Here is an 18,370-nt window from a genome sequence, read left to right on the forward strand (position 1 = left end):
CGTTGGAGTTCCGGCCAACAATTGGTGCTAATTAGCATCGCCCAGAGAGGAGCGCAACATACGGTCCCTCGCCCATGCGTGACCCACGATTTGGGACGCAGATAAAATGGGGTGCGCGAAAACATGGAACCTGTTTTTCCCGGTCCCGTGTTTTTTTTTGGGTTTTTCACTCTCAAAACTAAACTCATAATTGGGACCCACTCCATCGGGACGCCAAAAAGTGTGGAAAACACGGACACGGAGCGGGCACGGGTTGAAGGGGAAAAATCAAAATCTGGCACACTCGTTGGGGGATACCGGATGTGGATCAGTCACTGCCGGTGCCGGGTGAGTGAGTGCTGCCCAGACACACATCACACACTCTCGAACATTTAACCGGCGAAACAATAGTCCGGGGTCCACCAGGTGCCATTAAACGTCGGATCGGGACCGGGTTCGGGTCGGATGGTTCAACATTTTGCATAATCAAGACCGGCCCGGCGAACGGTTGATAGTTTTTGGCAAACACTACATCGGTGTGTATCCGTGTTGTTGTCAGCGTCGCATTTAATGCTCATTATACATGCATTTGAATGTATCATATTTTATTCATACGGCTCTACCCGAGGCCGGACCAGCCCAGCCGGGGGTAGGTCTCTATTACACCGATCTTCCTCTGTCCGGATCCACTCGACTCTTGATGGGCACGCCGTGTAAATGGCCCGGTTGGCCTCCAGTGTTATGCAAACCAGGGCTGTAAATGTTTGCCCACCGAGCGCCCTGCTGAATGGGTTTCAATAAGCATTTTGGTTTCCTTTCTTTTTAATGGCCAGCATTCACTTCACACGGTACCCATTTCGGGGCAGAGTTTTGATAAAATTATGTGCAGACCTTTAATTCACCACGGCGGCCAATATAAAACACTGTTTAGGCGGGAGACAGACGACAGGCCACCCAATGTTACCCTCTGGCAACCGGGCCCTTCGTGTTCCAGTTACAACACTCCGCTGCAGGTTGTCTGATCCCCTTTCTGATTCCAGCTCTGCTTAACCTCACGACCTTTACCACCTTTAAATGCGATTTAATTGAGTGTACATTTCATTCACCTTTCCGACTTACTTTCCGTTCTATTTGCTTGCCTTTCTCGGAGTATCGTTCACCGTTCTTTTTTTTTTTGCTGGTGCTTTCGCCGGTCGCCGCGGTTCAGAAAAGGGTTGTTTGTCCCGAAAAGGGATTAAAAAAAACAATATCCCTCTTGGGTCCCTGCGAGTCAGGTTTCGCTGGGCGGCAGTAGCTGCTGACCGGGCAGCATCCTTTCTTGGCCAGCTTCAACCCGTTTTGCCGCGTGAAACATATTGTTTCACGTTCGCACTTCACCTGATGAACGTGCGGATGAATGTTTAATTCGCGATTTCGCGGCGTTAATTTGCACCGAGCAGCGAGATTAAAGGCGATAGGCTAAGAAATTATGGTTAAGTCGAGGTGCGGCTACAGCACACCCTGCCGAGAAAACCCCCGTTCACTTGCACACGGTCCTTAAATCGTGGCCCTGTTGCGCTGGCCACCACGGAGCAGCTCTCGAAATGGCTTCCGAATTCTTGCAACAACGCGCACGGCACCAGACGGTCCACCAGACAAATCAGATTTATTGCCATGGCACCGACGCCGGCAGCGGGACCGATGTTGTCCCCCGGGTGTACACGTCTCGCAGGCTTCGAAAACTCGTTATCACAGCGATTCTGACAGCAATCGAGGCTGGCACCTCGGCAGCCGGCAGAGAACGAAACGCTTCCCCGGGAAGCAGTAGGAAAAACTAAAATTAACGGAAAACGTGGGATGCTTGCCAGCGGCAGCAGTGGCAGCACCGGCAGCCAGAACCCAGCTCAAGAAGACGTAAAACGAATTCATCAGCCGATCCATTAATTATTATGTTTGCGTTGGAGGCGGCGTCAAGGTTTGCCATTGCATTGGATCGGGAATCGGGGTCGTCGGTCGTCTGGGGGCCGGTGGCGTTACGAGGAAACGCCGAAGCGCCGAAGAAACGTTGCCAAGATATTCGATTCAGGGTGCTTCCTTTGTGGAGTGTCCTTTGGTTAATATGCGAACGTTCGGAGGTGTACATTACGAAAGCAATCTTGCCTTCCATTCCGAGACCTGTGTTGCAAAGTGGTTGGCATGACGGAATCCTCTCGTAAAACAATGCAGCAACTTACCTGAAAGAGACGGGGAGGGAAAAACATTAAAAACATATTTATCTTGCCAAGTACTTGCTGATTCCAAGATGGCGCGCGATTAGTTATGCGCTAGAATATCGAAAAGACATTGAATTATGGTACTTTGAGAAAGTTTTTCGATATTTCCTTTAATAAAACCCAGAGTCCAACGGTTGCTATAAATCACTCACTCAGCCAATGGCTACTAGATGCTGTGTTCGTCGTCCTGCGAGCAACAGTGCAACATTCTGTCCAAACTTGACCCACACCATTTGCCATGCCGAAAACTTGTTTCACTTTTCTCCACGACCCACGGCTGCACCGAAGTGCTAATTATTGAAGGTCTTAAATCAAATCCCGTTCGCATTCCCTCGGCCAGCAACGGAGCTCGTTGGTCACATTTCTTTGGACTTTCCAAAGGACTCGGAGGAATCCTACTTGTGGACCCGAGAGGGTCCCGCGTACAAACAGAAACCCTTCGGAAAGGTTGGGAAATGAAAAATCAACATTCCCAACACCGGCCAAGACCAAGACCGGCCACTCGAAGGACCTGTAGAATCGCTTGCATCCGGCTGCAGCAGCGTCGTGACCAGCGCGCGGTTTGTGATCCGATCCTGGGTCTGGGTTGAGAAGCACTGCCACCTGCACTGCTCGGCGACGGTCTCCCCGACTGCGTGTGTAGTGCTTATTTTCCATTTCGCATCACAATCATCACGTCACGTCCGCTCTTTGTCGCTTCGCCTTGGACCATCCTGCGGGGGGTCCCTTGTTTACGTTTTTATTTTGATTACTAGTGTCAACATTGGGCTCACAGGATCCGGCGGCTGCACACGGTACGAGGGCTTGAGAACGGATTCGAGTCGAGCGGTTTTCCGAACAGCGCAAACCAGCGTTGGCCAGGACGACCAAGAAACGGCACTCATGGCTTTCCGCTAGCTAAGATTAGCAAGACCCGTTGAAGTGATTTTGGTCGGAAGAAATGCTACAGCTACAAGTCCCGATGCTGCTGTGTGCTGCTGGCCCTTTGGGATCGGCCCCCAAAAAAACCGGAGATAATACCAAAGTTAAACACAAATATAGTTGCTACGAATGCAAAACCTGGAGTTGCCCATTGGAATGAAAAAGTGACCCCCAAACAAGACCAGCGCAAATGTCACAATGAAACTACCATTTTATGTAAAGGGTATGACGTGTGACGGATGCGCCGGCGGGTGACTCCCGGCAGACCAAACATTGCCATATTCCATTGTGTTGTGTCTTGGAACCGAACCGAAAGATACAGAACACGACGACAGGAGCTCGTCACGGACACGCTACATTCCCCAGCGCCGTTGGCAAAGGGTATTTGAATAAATGTTTTGGGCGCAAATATTGATATTTTCCATTCTTGCACCGCAAGTAGATAAATAAGCTCGGTAATGTAAACAGGCGGGAGCAGCAGCCGGGCGAGCAAATTGGGCAACCGTCGTAGTGGTGCTGGTGCTGGTGGTGGTGCAAAGTCCCTGCGGCACCCTCCGGGCATACCGACAATGATTTAGTGGGCGCGAGCGTGCTTCGCGCGCATTAATAGTGTTGCCAACTCGGCCGCATAAACCCAAGTCGTCGCGACAGCAGTTTGCACAAATACAATTAGAATTACTGCTCTAATGAAAATGGAGCCATATGGACGTTCCGCGGTGCGCAACACTTAATGAACATTTGGAATTAATTATCGTTGACAGAAAATTTCATTACCAACCGCTAAATAGGGGCGCGGCGCGCAAGAAAAAAACATATTTTCTGTTTGTCAGAAGTGGGATTCGAACCCACGCCTTCAGAGAAGACTACGACCTGAACGTAGCGCCTTAGACCACTCGGCCATCCTGACCGTTGATAAAGTGGCGGAAGTATCGGAACACCAACCCAGAACCCGAACTGCCCGGCGGCGGCCAGACCAGCTCCTAATGCTTTATGCTCTAAAGCCAATCAGCACCTCAGTTCGCGTTTCGTAGTCCCGGCTCGAAATCTATTTTCGGTTGGCCTAAGCAGCGTACGCACACCACCAACATGCGCCCCGGCGTCGTGTGCGTGCGTCGCAAATCCAATTATACCCGAACGCGGCGCACGGGCCAGGCCAGGAAAGGTTTGGGTTTATTTTTGTACGGCCCGCACACTCGCCTGGCGGCCGAGAATCCCGATCCGATTAGCACTGGACCATCATCATGCAGCGGCAGCAGCAGAGAGTAACGAACGAAGCGAAATCCCATAATGCAGTCCCATGCTGTCAGTGAGTGAGATCTTCGGCGGAGCGCACTCGATTGCCCACGGTCATGTCAATTAATAGTCCAATTCAGCGGTCCCGGCCCCGGTCTCGGTCGAGAAGCAAAGCAAATAAAAATATTACCCACTCGAGCCATCTGCCAGATGGAGCCGATAATTTGCCCTGGCTTTACCCACCAGCCCAGCCCAGCCTAGCCCAACCAAGGATCGGCCCAGGCCCAGAGGCCCAGACAAAGCTCCCAGATAAGACCACGGGACTACGGGACGACGTCTCGTCAATAGTTTAAGTACCGAGCGTCTATTCAGCGTCAGCTGAAGGATCCACTCGAGAGCATCTCGTTATCTCCATCGATGATCCTTAAAGCTGGAGAACCAGGCCCGGCCGCTCTTCTTCGACATCCTGTTGTGGCTCGCTCTCTCTCTCTCTCTCTCTCTCTCTCGGGGCGAAGGTATTGTAAACTTAGGGGCCCAGATTATTGATAGATCATCGGCGGTGTCGTTTGAAAACAAAATATTGTTCAAGATTAAGAAATTTTCAAGCTTTTCCCATTCGCAAAGGCGCGATGTTCCGAGATAATAATGCGTCCCGGGTTTTTCTTTGTGGCCCACGGTTTGTTTCGACAACATGCAATTTGCAATTTGCCAGCGAGAAAACCAGAACCAACCAGCTGACCTGGACCGACCGACCTGGAATTAATCTGTTGCCTGCAACATTTCATTTCGAAAGTCGTCCACCAATCCTATTCGGCACAGCATTTCGGGTCCTTGGTAGCCAAGCCACGCACAGCCAAGGGCCGGCTGGCGTCGTCGTGCGTGCGAAAACCTGGGCGTCTGTCTTTGGCGTTACATTCACGATGGCGCATCCTTTGTGTTTTTTGGGTGGTTGCGTACGTCGGCCATCTACAGGCCAGCAGCCACCGGCGCCCGCAGTTGAGTGGTGCAATTTAGTTTGTCACACTCATTTGCGCTCGCTGTCGGTCGGTCGGCGGGTCCTGTGCGCCTCTTCGAGGCTCGAGGTGTAAGAAGGATTCACAAGCCGCGTCGCTTCAAAGGGATGCGACGGCCCACAGCCCGACCAGTCACGAATGTCTGACTGTAAAACGTGACCAATTTTTTGTCACTTTACAAACCGGTGGTGGGGTGGTGGCCGAAAGCGGTACCGCCGCCCCCCCGGGAGACCCAACCAGCGGAAGGTAATGTCTTGCGGCAAAAGGTTTAAAACATTTTCCAAATCGTTGCTGTCGTGCCCTCTCCCCGGGGGCGCCACGAGCAGCACGGACGGGATCTTCAATTCATTCCCGCCGGGCACAGGACCTACGGGGACCCTCGGGTTCTGCAGCGTTCCCGGAGTTAATCCTCGAAATCATTCCGACGACACAAACTCGTGGCCGGAGCGTGGACCTACTAATGGAGCTCGGAACACTAGAAAACATGTGCAACAGTGTCTGCTGCTGCTGGTGTTGCTGGTGTTTCTGGTGCTGGAAAGATAGAACACGAGCGTGTCGACAGATGATGGTTGTGGATGGGCTTCAAAGTTGCTCAAGAGACGGTTCGCACTGCAACGTTCGTGCAGAAGAGCTCCATTGTGAGGTGAAAGCCTCCGGGCGCCAGTGTGGCAGAGCATAAAAAGTTGCGCCCCAACTGCGACCGGACCTAATTGAAACGATGGCGCAGAGCAACTATGTACGCAAACGGACAACCGAATGTGTTCCCCCAATGAGCGCGCCCGGAGCAAGTTATTTATTTAAAGCCAGAAAAAAACCATGAATTTGTTTGTCGAATCTGAACATCCATTCCGTCTGCCGGGACCTTCTTCGGTGGGTTAAAAATCATTTCAAAATTAATGGAAAAACTCTCTCACCCTCACGGTGGTGGTACTTTCTAAAACAAACGTTACACCTTGCAAGCCACTTACGAGAAGAGGCAATCAAACAGACACGGAAAGTCAAGAGCAACTTTTTATCGACATGAGATCCGGATTCCGGATGCTCGATTAGCCACGGCGGAAGCTCGAACACTGTAATTTGCGTGCATGCTAACAGGGCTATGAATGTTTGAAAGGCAACCGAAAGAACTTTTGCCATGCTGGGCGTCACGGACGTGCTCAACCATTTGAGGAAACAACATTATAAATTCAACGAATGTTTTGGTCGAACGGTTAAAAAACAGATTCAGTGTGTCATCAATCACTGCTCTCGATTAGCTCTCAATTTGAATCCTCGCGCGCGCCCATCGTATCGCCCAACAAGAGACACTTAACTAATAAACACAACGATACTGTTATTGTTATGTGACGGTGAGGTGACTAAATTTAATTCGATCTCCAATTTAATGGCCATAATACGTTATAATGATGTCGTCGGCCGGGAGCCGGGGAGTGCCGGAGAGTGCCACAGGGCTTCCCGGTGGGCGATAAGCCAAACGAAACTGTCACCGATGAAGCAGCCCAGCATAAAACTTAACGTCACTCAAACGAACATAATAATGCTTATGCTGCGGGGCGGCTTCTTTCGATTCCGAACGACGAGCGGGGACCGAAGCCTACCGCAGCCGAATGGCATTCGGCCGTTCTTGTGAAGATAATTCATTTTTCTTCGCTCTTCCTTTTGCGTTCGATCTTCGGAAAGTCAACGGCGACACGCACAGAAAAAAGAACCCGGTCGAAGTGAAAGTGAAAAGCAATATCCATTTTGGGGGAGAGTAGATAGATTTCCCTCCCAGCCAGCCAGCCAGCCAGCCCGCCGACATCGGACCTGTAGCTGTTCGTTTTACAAGATTATATTTGTCAGTTTTTCGTTTTGTCTTTCCGCCCGGGTCTCCGACATAAAAGGCACGTTTTCGGATGAAAAAAAAACCACGAGGCGTTGCGCGCGGCTACAATTTCTTATTTGGAACAATTACTGTTTTCGCAGGATGATGCGATGTGACAATAATGGCGTTACTAGGAAAAACGGAAACGCAGAATCTGGTAAATGATAGGGAGAAAGACAGCGATGAAGTTGGCAACCTTAAAGCTGTAAAAAAAATTGGTGAAAAACAACGTTTCGCCTGTGACCAACGTGAACCGGGACGTTCGCCGGGACGTTAAGTACCGACAATGTTGCACACGAACACGAGCCCTGACTACCGTGCATGGCTGAACGCCGTGTCCTGCGCTCGGGGCGCACTCGGGCGAGTCCTTGTCCGAGCGAGCGAGCGCCAAACGGTCAAGTGTGCCGGGCCAACGATCGCGGCTCCGGCGTTGAAGCAGTCAAATCAAATTTCACTCCACGTTTCGACCTGCCGTGACAGCCGGGGTCCTTGCAACGACGACGACGACGACGGACATCGATTGCATGATGAAATAATCTTCACCCCCGTCGCTGACTGCTCATTTCCACACACACACGCCGGTCCCGGTCCCGAAACGGTTGAACGGTTAATGTTGTTCTTTAATTTCACGCTCAGGCCCAACCGAGCCGCTGGCCGTCGAACGTCGAGCGGAAAACATGTCCGGCAGCGAAATATGCTCATCGTGTCACTGCTCCTGCGGATAATCTAAGCTCCGAAGCTCGGTAGGGGCCCCTATATCGCTGGGTGAAAATGTGAGCGCCATTTTCGCGAAGCGTTTAATAATAAAGAGGCACAAAAAACGGACGAACGAAACGCTGCCACTGCTAACGCGTTTGTGTCCCATCACTCCCGGCCGCATAGGAAAGGAAAAAAAACGGTTTAAAGAGCGATGGAACGATGAACGACCAATCGCCCGGAGCATACTTCTTTTGGGCTCGGTTTAAAGGCTTGTGACGCAGCTTACTGTCAAACTTATCTATCGACTTCTGTCGATCAAACCGGCAGTTTTTTGAGGATTACTTCTCCTGCTTGGCCGGTGGTCTGAGCATTCCGAGTATGCTCCATCGTGATCCGGTCATCCGGCCTCCAAAATTACCATCATTTGAAGAAGTCGAACGAAAATGTTCGGAATGCTTGCGTTCACTTCATAAACCGATCGAAATGCAATTTCAAATTCGGGGCCAACCCATCGGTGGGCAACGAGCCTTAAAGAGCGGCGACTGGCTGTGACGCCGCCCGCTGGAAGGGGATATCCTTGGCCGTTAAAGGATCCTTTTGTGGTCGGATTACGATTCCAAGAATGGCAACACACCGGGCTCCCACCAGCAGACACGTTTGCCCCACGGGGCAGCAACACGGCGGCCGGAAGCAACAGCATCCGTGCGAAGTGAGATAGACAATGCCACAGAGAGCGAGTGAGAGAGCGAGAAGTAGATTACGAAGAAAAAAGGTGAAATCGTAGCAATCGTCCTCGTCGGAGCACCGATTAGCACTCGAGGACTCGAGCAACCATAGCAACCGACGAGGGTGCTGCGGCACACCAATCGAGCAACCGTTTTTTGGCAACAACCGACGAGAACATCAAAAACCGAGCCGAAGATAATTGAGTGTCCCATCGGGCGGGCGGGCGGACGGGTAGGAGCGTGCCCCGGTGGGCGAAGGTCAGCTTACATATTTTCATAATTTTATGAGAGGTTACGGCACTGGCCAAACATTCACGATCGCCCTCAGCAGGTTGCCTCTAGGTTGTCAACAATCCTGACATTTGCTCCGCCTTCATTCTGCCGGACTTCATCATTCGCCGGCGTGCGGATTTAGGTTCCAATTTCTATTTCCGGGGCCCGGGGCTTGCCGGGGGAATTTTCCCAACGCACTCCCCGGAGCAGGGAGGAGAAAGAATTTAGTTTCTTATGCGAATGAATTTTTATGAATACCCCAGTCACCCTGGAGCAGCAGCAGCCGCATGAGGACACTCGAGACGACACGGGCCCCGGAGACCGGTCCAAAGCCCCGTGACAAAGCAACAGCCAGCAAGCGGGGCCGGCCCGAGTTCCTTTCATCGACCGGGTCGGTCCACCGGAAACGAGATTTTCGGTGTCGATGATGGTAGTTCGACACGGTTCTTACCGTGGCCGCTCCCACTCTGCTTGGTTACCGCCGGAATTAGGAATATGATCCGTGTAGCTCGTAACAGCTTTCTTCCGTCGACGACGACGACGACGACTGGCTCAGAATTGGCAGTTGGACTGGGAAGATAAATAAAATCAACCGGACCCACACACACACACACACGCATACGTGAAGGACTTTATTCGATACGTGAGTTTATGCTGCCGAAGTCCAGTCCGTCGTCGAAATGTTATTGCTATCGCTAAGTAATTTATGGTCAGAGAACTCCCGGACCCTCGAAGGATGTCGGCATGGGACGACGAGGCACGCGGCACGGTCGCCCGGTAGCGTCATAAATTCTTTTATGAATTCTTGAAGTGCCACCGCACTCCCGGAGTTATGGTTTGTTATTAGATAAGCATTTTCTGGTGCTGGTCGAGTAGATCAATTGCACTAATTTGAGGCGTAAGCGAGGCGCACCATGACGGTAAACGGTAAACGTGCGCCACGGTGATTGAAATTTGATATTATTTGGTACTCATCATGAGTTTTCCATCCAATTGCTCGGCAGCTGTTGGCTGATCTCCTTAAAGATCCTCCTTCTCTTCCATCAGACGTACCGGCAAACGGAATACCGGCCAACATGCTCGGCAAGATTTCCATAAAAAACGGGAAATAGATATATTTTCCTACTATTAAGCGGCTTAGTTGTCTTAGCATCGCGTGGCTGGGCCGTGCAACGAAAACATATTACTTCTTTGCCGAAAGTTGCTCCACCGTCGTTGCCGTCGTCGTCGTCCATTGTTACGATCGGGCGCGGGGCGCGACTTTGTCAATAAAGCGGCAGAAAATAATCTTTTCTCCGGCCATCGGAATCGGGGTGGTGGGCTTTTTATGGGGGTCCCCGGGCACTGCCGCCGCCGCTCACTCGTTTTTCCATCAGCCAATATTATCTTGACAACGTTTTCATTTCCTGGCAACTTCCTGGCCGAAGAATAGCAACGCTCCGTAACGTCCCCGCCGATGCCCTGCTGCCGATGGCTTCAACAAAGCTTATGCTTTGACCCGCACGGCGCCCGGTTCGGTTATTGACCGGGTGAGTGTTGAACGTTGTTGTAAGAAAGTTTTCCTTTCGGCTACCGTCGGAATCCGATTTGTTTGCAATTTTTCTTCCATTTTCCGTTTCGATCGCGGTGGGTGGCCATTGGACAAATTTGGTTGCAAAATAGTTTGCCTTTGCGCGGAGGGCTTCCGGTTTGGCTGTCAAGTGGATCACCGTTTTCGTTTTTGCCCCGTACGTGGCTGTTTTCTTTCCATCGTTCAAATCTCACAATAATCTTGACCAAATTTCCCTACCAAAGGTGTTTACTCCGATTCCGGGCTCTACGGATGGCTACGGAAGAAGCCGCCGTGGTCGCCAATGGACTTCAAAAGGGTTTATGATTTATTTAAAGTTATGAGCTCAATTACTGCCATATTTTCTCCTTAAACACGGCCCGGGCATAATAGTTCTTATCTAGCATCTCGGCCATCAAACACTTGGGAGAGGAGTCCACCACGGGAACAACGCCAACTGGCCACTGTGTGTGAACCCCGCGTGCCGGCCAGAGTCCAGAGAGCGTTCGAAAGGAGAACTTTACTTTCACATTAAATCCCTCCCGAAACGCCCACCACCCCCTGGGACGAGAGTGGGAAACTTTTTGCCAGGGCCTCCGGGCCATCTATGCTGGCTGGCTCATGGCCCATGTTTGCTTTCATTAATTTCACTTTGATTTATTTCAGATCCGTGCTCCGTGCAGAACGAAAACAGGGAACGAACATTTTGTAATTCAACGAAAACAAAGATCTTTATTAAAACAACCATCGCCTCAGCGTCCCGACACAGACCCCTGACCACCGGACCCCCTGTCCGTGGCTGTGTTCCCTTTTTCTTATCAGCTTTATTGGCCGGCGGGGCCGAGCTAAAACCTCATAACTTGGCTTGGAAACAAGCGAACATGAAAGCGAAAGGATGGATGGATGGCATTATGAATGAGGTTCGGGGCTCTGGAAAGGACACTACCACTCGGGGGTATCATGATTAAGTGCCGGCCCTCCTGCCGACGCTCCGTAGACACGCCGAAAGGATCTCATATGTCCGGTGTTGGCTGGCTGTTGCTGACGGTGCCACAGTATGGGCAAGTCAGTGGCCAATGGGTGCCGTACACCGGTGGCGCTGTGTCACCGGCGTGACAGTGAAGACAAAACGGTTCTCCTCGTCGTTACTTGGCCACAAGAGTTGAAACATTGTTGCTCTGGACACTGGCCGTCACCACCGTCCCGGCCGGATGCCGTGTTCCACCTTCTGGCGCGTGTGCCATTTTGATGACCATCCGGTCCGAATAACGATCCTTTGCCAAGGTAGGAAAGCATTCCTAGACCGTAGACTGAAGCTCAACGCCTGGGCTCTCCGCTGCACAAAGGTAGGCCAAGAACTTTAACAATCCAGGTACTGAATGTAGCAGCAACAAGGAACGCTTCCTGCCGAAGGCATACGAGGACCTACGAGAAGTATTTCAATTTAGGAAGGAAGCTGCTTCCCGTGTAATACACAATAATGTGTGCCGGACCCCTAGAAGCTGTGTGGTTTTCTATTCGAGCGATGTTAAATAGTCTGTAAAACTGTGGATTTAGTTTCCGCCGGCAGTGCGCAACACTTCCTGAGGCCTGGGACTCCTACCGACTCCGCTACCGGGAATACGCACTCAGGTGAGTGCTGCTGCAGTGAAAGATGGACTCTGAAGCACTTTGGCTTCATTATGGGCGTTCAGCCGTGGATAAGAGGTAACAGGTTGCACAACGTATCAATCGATGATTAAACTGTTGCTGACCACACCGGCGGGGTTGTGAAGTTGTTAACTGGCCTGTGCTATCTAACGCACGAGTTAAACCTGGCTAACTCAAGGCTGATTTATTTGTCTTGTGTAGTCGTCTTTTGAGTGTTAATTACCAATCAGATATTTATTATTTGATTTATTATTTGATCATTTGAATATGGATAATTTTTTTATGTTATTGTTACATTAATTTTATTCCTAATTAGTTCCTACAGCACTCCTAAAGACTAAGGCGAGCAAGATAGCCCGCAATGAAGTGCTCCCAAAGCCTTAAAGCCCCCGGAAAGCTACTCGTTAGGCGAAAACCACTCCATTGTATCGATTTCTCGTGCAACATTAGCCCCAACATCGCCCACGGATTGACGGAACGAACGAGAACCAGCGACGTTCGATTTGATCTGCCCGGTGTCGAAGCCCATCGAACGCGGGCCATCCACCAAGAGTCACGAGACACCCGGAGGCAGTTCTGGGCCGGACCTCGCCCATGCCTCGAACGGACGGACCGGCCCGGCGTCCAGCATCTGGCGAAGGCTTCGTCGACTGTTCCACGAAAGGTCGCCGCCGGATTATCTCGTGCCGCTGCGGTGAGCTATTTTTCGTCCGATGCGCGGCTCGCCGGAAGAATCCGGAGCCATGGCGCCGCCGCCGGGCTCTTTTGCTAAGACCCTGGTGTTCCGGGGACTCGGGGGTCGTGGTTGGTTTGCCGATTGGTTTCATTTCACCAAAGCCGTCACTGCGTGTGTGCCGGGAGAACTACCCCCGTGGGTCATGGTCTTCGCCGGAATTCGCCGTGCGCGTTCCCGAAACGGTCTGGACCTTCCTCGTCCGTCCATCCGGTGTGGGCACCGGTAAACCGAAACAAACTAAAAGCGCTCATTCCGGGCCGATGCTTACATTAATTTTTGCTCATTTTCCCGCTTGATTACTCGGCCGCTCGGCGGTCCCGGGACCAGCTCAGGCTCAGGATTTTGTTTATTGTTTGAGAGGAGAGGGCCCAGGAGAAACAGTGGTAAGGAAACAGTGGCATAGGTTAAGCACACCGGTCCCGTGGACCGTTCGACCCTTGGGCGAACGGCGGTACACACACACACACCGGTGGCCTGCAGGATCGGGCGGTCCTCAACCTCAACAAATGATTATTCGCGGCCACGGGCACACAATGACCGACCGTCCTTTCGGGCCTTCCGGTGGTGTCCGGTGGCGAGAGCCCAGTAAGTCCTTCGGCCCTGGCGCGCTTCTATGCCGGTAGGTAGCAGGGTCGCTTTGTTGGGTGCAAATTGTTTGACCGGTGTAACGTTTATGTAAGTGCCATTAGAACATGCCTTTTAAACAGAAAACTTTACGTTTCATTGTCGACGACGGTGGCACAGCCACGGGCACCCGGAGCCCCCGGGGGATGGGTCGTGTTTTGCCTTTTGTCCAGGGAAAGGTAATCACATTCCGCTCAATGGGCTGACGAATGTAGGCATTTTCTTGTGCTGTTCTTTGTTCTATCGAACAATTGTTTGAAAGGACAGTTATTGGTAACGGAAAGGTTACACCTTCGTTAGTGGTAACTATTGGGTCACCCTGCTCTTCTCGTTTGACTTACATTTGACTCATAATTTGTTTCACTTTGACACTTTACTGATGGCTAGAGAAATATGGAACAGCTTTGAAGGCGAGCTTTGAACGAGCATAACAGACTCATAATAGGTTTTCGGTCTATCGCTTTAATGCCATGGCCAATACACAATGGCTAACGCTTCTCGATTGTGTCCGCGTTCTAGTAGGGCTTAATTGATAGATTTCCCTTCAAAGTCGGGAACCTCAATCACGACCATCAGCCCCGTTCGCATCCATCTTCATGAAGGCCGCTATCTCTGCCCGGACACACTCTGGCCGTGTTCGCTAACTTCCGGCAAGTAATTAATCATAACAGAACATGCTGAAGCTGTCCTCTCCGGCCGGCAGAAGACCGCAGACCGCGGACGACGGAATCAGACCCTGACCTGATGAGGACACCGACCGCCTGAAATTTGATCTCCTTATGTTCGCGCACTGGCGAGCGGAAAATTGTTTCGGTTTTTTTTCTCAACCTCCTCATCGGGAGTCACCCATCGAACGGGTCCTAATTAAATTTTCCAATCACTCAACCCCCGGCGGACGGACGGGCGCGCAAGAAAGGGTTCCTTCGCCATGTCAGCGTGCGGGACGACGAGGAAAATCAAGTTCCTTCCCTTTCGGGCAGGCCAGTGTGGAAAGGAAATCTGACGACAGTCGGGTGAAGGAACCGGACGCGCGCTAACTCACGCATGGCGCGTACGGAAAATGAACTGGAAAATGGGTCAATTAATTTCGGACCGGAGGCCCGGCCACTGGCACGCAAAGTGGTATTTGCCCCCCACGGATCGATCGGGGATCGGGGCGGAGAAAGGACACGGACGGACGGACAGACGGACCGAGGGAACTGGACAGAAATTGACTGGTGATTAATTGGAAATTTATTTAAATGCTCACACCGCAGAAGGATTTTCCGATCGGCTCCGCGTGGCAATGTTTGGAATGCAGCAGCCGTTGCTGTTCGGCCGTTGTTGAGCGGCGCGCCAGGGCCAGTGAATTACATTTTACAACTTCCAACTTCAGTTAATTCAATTGGCGCGCTGCCGAGGTGCCCAACGTTTGACATCCATCGCTCATCGGCCCCGCTTCGGGCAGACCGAGTCAGGACTTGCTGACAGTGTCCGGGAGGTCCGGGATAATCCCCGGTTATGCTGATGCCGCGTGATACGCGCCCCGCTGATGATGCGGAGTAACATTACAGTGTTTTAAAATAAATACGCATTAACTCCGAGCGCGAAACCGCAAGCTCATGAAGTGCAAATGGAATTACAGCGTGCTTCCATTTAATTTGTCATCGCGGGGCGCACCCGCGTACTTTGCCTCTCACTGCCGGATGCACTAAAACCATGTCCACCGTGTTCCGAGTGCAATTTGGCTTCGATTGCTAGACACAGTAAATCCACACGGTGGACGAGGTACACGGGGTGTGCGTAGTCATCAAACGTTCGGCTCGGTTCACCGGAACCGTGTTTCGGAGCGAACCTCGTCCGGAGAACTCGAAGCGACGCGCCTCGAGTGGCAAGAACCAAAACATAAAAAATAAAACACAACCCAACCACCTCTCAAGACTATCCGTAAAAATATTGACATTACGCCCTTCGAACCCAGTGTTGCCACAACACACATGATACGTACGCCGCCCGCAAACAGGATCGAATCAAAATATGCCTTCAAACGCTTTGCGCGCGTACCCTGCCTCGAAGCAAAGGTGGATGTGGATTACATTTTCCATACCGGGAATTTGCATTGATAATACTAACGTTCGATAATGACGGAACTTCAAAGGAAGAGATCGTTATGCCTCGGCTGTGCTGGGTCGGCCGCCGGCGGCAGTTTCGTGTTTCCGGCCGTGCTGTGACCGTGCGCCCGAGTGCACGAGCACGGCCGACCTCGAACCGGGCTCAAGGACCGAGTGCTTGTCAAATTGGATTAAACTTTCGCATGCATACGATTAAGAATAATTGCAAAAAAATAAATTTAAATCATATTTGAAGATCGGCTTTGATGTCTGGGGCACAGAGTCACGGAGAGCGTGTCCGCCCCAAACGTGTGCGCCAAGGAACAACTTTGCGAAACGATAAAGAAAGCTGCCGAGGACATTCGCGCGCTGACTTATCGGGTTTTTAGTAAAAGCGCATCACCGCGCGACTTGCCGTGCGATTTACTTTACTTTTACGCGATTTTAATCGGTTTAATTTCAATATTCCATTGCACCTTACAGGACCCGGGTGGACCGTCGGCTTGAAATGCGTTTCACGCATCAGCTCCATCTTGTACGATGCTCTAATCGCATTAAGAAACCTGGTAAGCCATCGCACGGTTCCTCGGAGCCGGAAACCGGAAACGTCATCTGTTAGCGCGTGAACGTGCCGTGCAATCCCACCCCGGGACCGGAAGCCGTGCGATAAAGTGTGCACTTTATGGGACATAAACATTCGAACATGTTGCCATGTCGCAAAGAAAAATGGGAACATCCTGACAAACGTACGCAGCCCTCTGCCGGCGACACGTAGTACGCGTGTGTGCGACTACGTCTGCAGGACACGGTCCCGCACGGATGGCCGCACGTCCCCAGGAACCGTTTTGGTGAGACAAAAAGAATCAAATTAAACTTTTCCCCACGGAGGCCACGGCCAGCAACCGGGCGAAGGGTTTAACCGGAACCGGGAAACTGAGAACATGCATTCTCCTGCAAGGCACGTGCTGCCATCAGCGTCTCGCACGGTACCGGCTTAGCTTAGTGGGGCTCCAAAATAGGTGGTCATCATGCATGTGACGCCCTTATAAAAAGGCAAATTAAACATTCGAGAACCGTAATGTTATTAACAGTATCACACTTCCTGCGGTTGTTCCCCGCGACACGCACCGTGTTATCCTTTCGTTTCGTGCCCGTATTACGAGTGCAAATCAACATTATTTTTTGCACCCCACACTTTGAAGCCCGCCCAGTTCAGTCCGCCCGACTCTGGCCAAATTTTGCCGATTACAATAATCGTAAAATTTTATGAAGAGCGAGAGAGACGACAAACCCCAAGGGGTGGCGTTATTTTTCTCGACACAACAGATATCTGTTAATCTTCGCCAAGTAAGTCCCTATTGCCGCGCCGTGCCGTAGCCAGGACAGCTTCCGAAGGTTGCATATGCAAAATCTCAATCCCCAAACATCCTGTGGGTTACGGAGCCACGCCGTCGCCTTCGGAAGACGGAAGAAGACGGGAAAAACTTTTCCATCCTTCTGTCCGTCCGTATTGGAAAACACAACCACCGGGCGTCGGGCGCCGGGCGGTGTATTTTTTTATGTGACCCTTCCCCAGCCGAGAGGATGCGGTCGGAATCGCGGGACATTGCCGAATAAATAAGTCCAAATGGCGACGACGACGTCGACTAGTTACAGATGTCTCGCTTTTTCCTCGGATCCGGTTTTCTCGAACTGAAAGGCAAAGTGTCGTTCCTTTTCCGCTTTTCTTTCTCGCCCCGGCGACACGAACTCGGCGGCGTCGATAATGGGAAATGGAGCACCCAAGTTTCGCAATAAAAATCAAAATGCCGATTGTGTTTTGGTCGTTTCGGTGTACGGAGTTCGGTTGTTCGATGAGCCTCCCAATTCTCCACCGGGCGGCGTCTCGATTGCGTATCCTTCGAAGAGGCCAGAAGTCAGATTGGCGGCGATGGCCAGCGTTTTTAGCTTCTCTCGCGCTCAGTGTCAGTCGCTGATCTGCCCGATCCATTTCCCGATGGCCCTCTGCGCCCTCTGCCCACGGTGGGAGTCAATTTAAGGTTTATTTATTTTTCGCGCACCGCAGCGTCCTTTGCGCGACACGATTGTCTCGGGCTTTAGCCACCTGCAGAGAGCGATACAATGTTGGGCCCATTCGGCCCCGACCCTTGATCTGTGGGGCGTAATCCTTCGAAAACCGCCTACGGCCAGCGCAGGAGACGCAACATCAAAGGCGACGGATCACCGGTTTAAAGCGCCCATAAATTACCGGTGACAGTGTTTATGGTTCTTTCCGCACCAAATCATCGTCGTCGTCGTCGTCGGTGCGCGAAATGGCGATGGAAAACAGATCGTTTCTCGCGGGGTGCGAACGGGCACCGTGGCCAGCGAAACATCTCAAGGCGCTATTCGCATGATTTGCTCGGTGCCATTTTAAAACAGCCAATTCGCGTGCCGCGGTGCGTGCCGAGTCGTTAAGACTCGCAGGCTTAACGCATGTGTACACTGAGGGAGAAGGAAGACGCACCGAAAAGTAATGTTGATATAAAGGAATTTGGAATGCTCAAGGGAATAAATGCAATAAAAAATTCTGCCCACTTCTAAACATTTGAAAATATTTATGGTTTGTTCTTTTTACAAAATGACGTTGAATAAGGTGTTGATCGAAAACATCTGTCATCTGCCTGTCAACTATTTTCTAGGCCGTCGAAGGAAGCGATCAATAATGCCAAAGTTGCATCGAAATAATTCATATTTATATTTACCAACTTCATTTTCTACTA

At 51.4% G+C, this 18,370-nt stretch overlaps 1 non-coding gene across 1 annotated transcript; it reads right to left on the bottom strand.

Moving 5' to 3' along the window:
• Nucleotides 1-3,976: 3,976 nt before the first annotated feature.
• Nucleotides 3,977-4,059, bottom strand: Trnal-cag (transfer RNA leucine (anticodon CAG)). Its single transcript has one exon. It is a non-coding gene; the product is annotated as a tRNA-Leu (tRNA).
• Between the last annotated feature and the right edge of the window lie 14,311 nt (nucleotides 4,060-18,370).

The sequence above is a fragment of the Anopheles cruzii genome, chromosome 3, assembly GCF_943734635.1.
Source record: "Anopheles cruzii chromosome 3, idAnoCruzAS_RS32_06, whole genome shotgun sequence".
NCBI classification, from domain to species: Eukaryota; Metazoa; Arthropoda; class Insecta; order Diptera; family Culicidae; genus Anopheles; species Anopheles cruzii.